At 39.9% G+C, this 5,568-nt stretch overlaps 1 non-coding gene across 1 annotated transcript; it reads right to left on the bottom strand.

Annotated features, from left to right (window-relative positions):
* Nucleotides 1-3,544: 3,544 nt before the first annotated feature.
* Nucleotides 3,545-3,652, bottom strand: LOC112704773 (small nucleolar RNA R71). The gene has a single exon (XR_003155380.1). It is a non-coding gene; the product is annotated as a small nucleolar RNA R71 (small nucleolar RNA).
* Between the last annotated feature and the right edge of the window lie 1,916 nt (nucleotides 3,653-5,568).

The following is a 5,568-nucleotide window of genomic DNA, read 5'->3' as shown; positions in this document are numbered from 1 at the left end:
TGACTGAAATTGAGGGACCTGAGCAAAAATCTGATTTAGAGACTAAAAAGGACTGCAGATGCTGTTGGATTCTGACCTCCCTGCACTCGAAGTTGATTTTCTGGAGCTACAGAAGCCCAATTGGCGCGCTCTTAACGGCGTTGGAAAGTAGACATCCTGGGCTTTCCAGCAATATATGATAGTCCATACTTTGCTCAAGATTTGATGGCCCAAACCGGCGTTTAAAGTCACCCTCAGAATTCCCAGCGTTAAACGCCGGAACTGGCACCAAAGTGGGAGTTAAACGCCCAAACTGGCAAAAAAGCTGGCGTTTAACTCCAAGAAGAGTCTCTACATGAAAATGCTTCAATGCTCAGCCCAAGCACACACCAAGTGGGCCCGGAAGTGGATTTTTATGTCATTTACTCATCTCTGTAAACCCTAGGCTACTAGTTCTCTATATATAGGACCTTTTACTATTGTATTTTCATCTTTGGATTATTTGAGATCCTTTGATCATCTTTGGACATCTAGTTCTTAGATCATTGGGAGGATGGCCATTCGGCCATGCCTAGACCTTGTTCTTATGTATTTTCAACGGTGGAGTTTCTACACACCATAGATTAAGGTGTGGAGCTCTGCTGTACCTCGAGTATTAATGCAATTACTATTGTTCTTCTATTCAATTCCGCTTGTTCTTGTTCTAAGATATCACTTGTTCTTCAACTTGATGAATGTGATGATCTGTGACACTCATCATCATTCTCACCAATGAACGTGTGCCTGACAACCATCTCCGTTCTACCTTAGATTGGGTGGATATCTCTTGGATTCCTGATACACGACGCATGGTTGATTGCCTGACAACGGAGCGCTCGCCTGACAACTGAGCCAGCCATTCCGTGAGATCAGAGTCTTCGTGGTATAAGCTAGAACTGATGGCGGCATTCAAGAGAATCTGGAAGGTCTAAACCTTGTCTGTGGTATTCTGAGTAGGATTCAATGATTGAATGACTGTGACGAGCTTCAAACTCCTGAGGGCGGGGCGTTAGTGACAGACGCAAAAGAATCACTGGATTCTATTCCGGCCTGATTGAGAATCGACAGATGGATAGCCGTGCCGTGACAGGGTGCGTTGAACATTTCCACTGAGAGGATGGGAGGTAGCCACTGACAACGGTGAAACCCTTGCATACAGCTTGCCATGGAAAGGAGTAAGAAGGATTGGATGAAGACAGTAGGAAAGCAGAGAGACGGAAGGGACCAAGCATCTTCATACGCTTATCTGAAATTCCCACCAATGAATTACATAAGTATCTCTATCTTTATCTTTATGTTTTATTCGTATATCAGCCTTACCCATTTGAGTTTTCCTGACTAAGATTTACAAGGTGACCATAGCTTGCTTCATACCAACAATCTCTGTGGGATCGACCCTTACTCGCGTAAGGTTTATTACTTGGACGACCCAGTACACTTGCTGGTTAGTTGTGCGAAGTTGTAGTGATCACAATTTCGTCCACCAAGTTTTTGGCGCCGTTGCCGGGGATTGTTGAGTTTGGACAACTGACGGTTCATCTTGTTGCTTAGATTAGGTATTTTTCTTCAGAGTTCTTAAGAATGAATTCTAGTGTTTCAAGGTGATGTTCTTGTCATCACCAAAGCTGATTGATCTTCATCAATTTAGCTCTTGAATGCAATGTCCTGCTAAAGCTTGTTCAGCCATGTCTAATTTCTTTAGACTGAAGCTTTAGACTACATTGCATGATTCTTGGAATTCTCATTAAGAATTTTGATACCTTTATTTTCGTTTCCATTTAATTTTCGAAAAGTCAAAAAAAAAATTTACAAAATCATAAAAACCAAAAAAAATATTTTATGTTTCTTGTTTGAGTTTAGTGTTTCATTTTAAGTTTGGTGTCAATTGCATGTTTCTGTTCTTCTTGAATTCATTCATGTGTCTTAAGGATCTTCAAGTTGTTCTTGATGATTTCATTACTCTGATCTTTAAATTCTCTTGATTTGAGTGTTTATGTGTCTCATATGCATTCTCATGTTGTTAGTGTCAGTAGTATACAAACTGCTAAGTTTGGTGTCTTGCATGCATTGTTATTTGATTTTAGTTGCATTTTGATTATTCCTCATTATTAAAAATCCAAAAATATTTTTAATTTGTGTCTTTTCAAGTCAATAATACAGAGAATTGAAGATTCAGAACATACAGCAGAGGAATTACACAGAAAAAGCTGGGCATTCAAAATGCCCAGTAAGGAAGGCAAACTGGCGTTTAAACGCCAGCCAGGGTGCCTGGCTGGGCGTTTAACGCCCAAAAGGGTAGAGTTTTGGGCGTTAAACGCCAGAATGTGCACCATTCTGGGCGTTTAACGCCAGGATGGCACAAGAGGGAAGATTTTGTTTTTAATGCAGATTTTTTTTCAGGTTTTGAAGGTTTTTCAAAATCAAATCTTTTTCAAATCATATCTTTTCAATCAAATCTTTTTCAAAATAAATTTCTTTCTATTTTCAAAAATACTTGCTATCAATTAATGATTTGATTCAACATTTCAAGTATGTTGCCTTTTCTGTTGAGAAAGGTTTAATGTCTGAATCATATCTTTTCTTGATAGCCAAGTCATTATATTTTTTTTAATCAAATCTTTTTAAAATGTTTTACCAATCATATCTTTTTAATCACATCTTTTTCAAAATAGTTTTTCAATCAAAATCTTTTTCAAAAATCACTTGATTTCTTTCCCACTCTTATTTTCGAAAATCAATTGGTGTTTTTCAAAATGTTTTCAAAATTTTTTACTTAATTTTCGAAAATTACTTCCCCTCTTCTCACATCCTTCTATTTATGGACTAACACTATTCCTCAATGAACAATTCGAACTCCATCTCTCTTGATAAGTTCGAATTCTTCTACTTCTGCCTTCTATTTTTCTTTTCCCTCTGACACCTCAAGGAATCTCTATACTGTGACATAGAGGATTCTATATTTTCTTGTTCTCTTCTCTTTCATATGAGCAGGAGCAAAGACAAAAGCATTCTTGTTGAGGCTGACCCTGAACCTGAAAGGACCTTGAAGCGAAAACTAAGAGAAGCTAAGGCACAATTCTCTGTAGAGGACCTAACAGAAATCTTCAAAGAAGAAAAACACATGGCAGCCGAAAACAACAACAATGCCAACAATGCAAGGAAGGTGCTGGGTGACTTTACTGCACCTACTCCCGACTTCTATGGGAGAAGCATCTCTATGCCTGCCATTGGAGCAAACAACTTTGAGCTTAAGCCTCAATTAGTTTCTCTAATGCAATAGAATTGCAAGTTCCATGGACTTCCATTGGAAGATCCTCATCAGTTTTTAGCTGAATTCTTGCAAATCTGTGACACTGTCAAGACTAATGGGGTTGACCCTGAGGTCTACAGACTTATGCTATTCCCTTTTGCTGTAAGAGACAGAGCTAGAATTTGGTTGGACTCACAACCTAAAGAAAGCCTGAACTCTTGGGAAAAGCTAGTCAATGCCTTCTTGGCAAAGTTCTTTCCACCTCAAAAATTGAGTAAGCTTAGAGTGGAAGTCCAAACCTTCAGACAGAAGGAAGGAGAATCCCTCTATGAAGCTTGGGAAAGATACAAACAATTAATCAGAAAGTGTCCCTCTGATATGCTTTCTGAATGGAGCATCATAGGTATTTTCTATGATGGTCTGTCTGAACTGTCCAAGATGTCTTTGGATAGCTCTACTGGAGGATCTCTTCATCTGAAGAAGACGCCTACAGAAGCTCAAGAGCTGATTGAAATGGTTGCAAATAACCAATTCATGTATACTTCTGAAAGGAATCCTGTAAACAATGGGACTAATCAGAAGAAAGGATTTCTTGAGATTGACACTCTGAATGCCATATTGGCTCAGAACAAAATATTGACTCAGCAAGTCAATTTGATTTCTCAAAGTCTGTCGGGAATGCAAAATGCGCCAGGCAGTACTAAGGAAGCTTCATCTGAAGAAGAAGCTTATGATCCTGAGAACCCTTCAATGGAAGAGGTGAATTACATGGGAGAACCCTATGGAAACACCTATAATCCTTCATGGAAAAATCATCCAAATCTCTCATGGAAGGATCAACAGAGACCTCAACAAGGTTTCAACAATAATAATGGTGGAAGAAACAGGTTTAGCGATGGCAAGCCTTTTCCATCATCTTCTCAGCAACAGACAGAGAGTTCTAAGCAGAACACCTCTGACTTAGCAACCATGGTCTCTGATCTAATCAAAACCACTCAAAGTTTCATTACTGAAACAAGGTCCTCCATTAGAAATTTGGAGGCACAAGTGGGTCAGCTGAGCAAGAAAATTACTGAACTCCCTCCTAGTACTCTTCCAAGCAATACAAAAGAAAATCCAACAGGAGAGTGCAAAGCCATCAACATGGCCGAATTTGGAGAGGAGGAAGAGGCAGTGAACGCCACTGAGGAAGACCTCAATGGACGTCCATTGGCCTCCAATGAGTTCCCCAATGAGGAACTTTGGGAATCTGAGGCTCAAAATGAGACCATAGAGATTCCATTGGTTTTACTTCTGCCATTCATGAGCTCTGATGAGTATTCTTCCTCTGAAGAGGATGAGTATGTCACTGAAGAGCAAGTTGCTAAATACCTTGGAGCAATCATGAAGCTAAATGACAAGTTATTTGGAAATGAGACTTGGGAGGATGAACCCCCTTTGCTCACCAAAGAACTGGATGACTTGTCTAGGCAGAAATTACCTCAAAAGAGACAAGATCCTGGGAAGTTTTCAATACCTTGTACCATAGGCACCATGACCTTCAAGAAGGCCTTGTGTGACCTAGGATCAAGTGTAAACCTCATGCCTCTCTCTGTAATGGAGACGCTAGGGATCTTTGAGGTCCAAGCAGCAAAAATCTCACTAGAGATGGCAGACAACTCAAGAAAACAAGCTTATGGACTTGTAGAGGATGTTCTGGTAAAAGTTGAAGACCATTACATCCCTGCTGATTTCATAGTCCTAGAGACTGGGAAGTGCATGGATAAATCCATCATCCTTGGCAGACCCTTCCTAGCCACAGCAAAGGCTGTGATTGATGTTGACAGAGGAGAATTGATCATTCAAATGAATGAAGAATCCTTGGTGTTTAAGGCTCAAGGATATCCCTCTGTCATCATGGAGAGGAAGCATGAAGAGCTTCTCTCAAAACAGAGTCAAACAGAGCCCCCACAGTCAAACTCTAAGTTTGGTGTTGGGAGGCCAAAACCAACTTCTAAGTTTGGTGTTAACCCCCACATTCAAACTCTAAGTTTGGTGTTGGGAGGTTCCAACATTGCTCTGAACATCTCTGAGGCTCCATGAGAGCCCTCTGTCAAGCTACTGACATTAAAGAAGCGCTTGTTGGGAGGCAACCCAATGTTATATTTTATCTATTTTCTTGTTATTTTATGTTTTTTTTGTAGGTTGATGATCATGAGAAGTCACAAAATCAATGGAAAAAGCAAAAACAGAATAAAAAACAGAAAGAAAAATAGCACACCCTGGAAGAAGAACTTGCTGTCGTTTAAACGCCAGTAAGG

Source organism: Arachis hypogaea, chromosome 7, assembly GCF_003086295.3.
Source record: "Arachis hypogaea cultivar Tifrunner chromosome 7, arahy.Tifrunner.gnm2.J5K5, whole genome shotgun sequence".
NCBI lineage: Eukaryota > Viridiplantae > Streptophyta > Magnoliopsida > Fabales > Fabaceae > Arachis > Arachis hypogaea.
The sequence above is the reverse complement of the archived record's forward strand: the minus strand, read 5'-3'. Positions and strand labels throughout refer to the sequence as shown.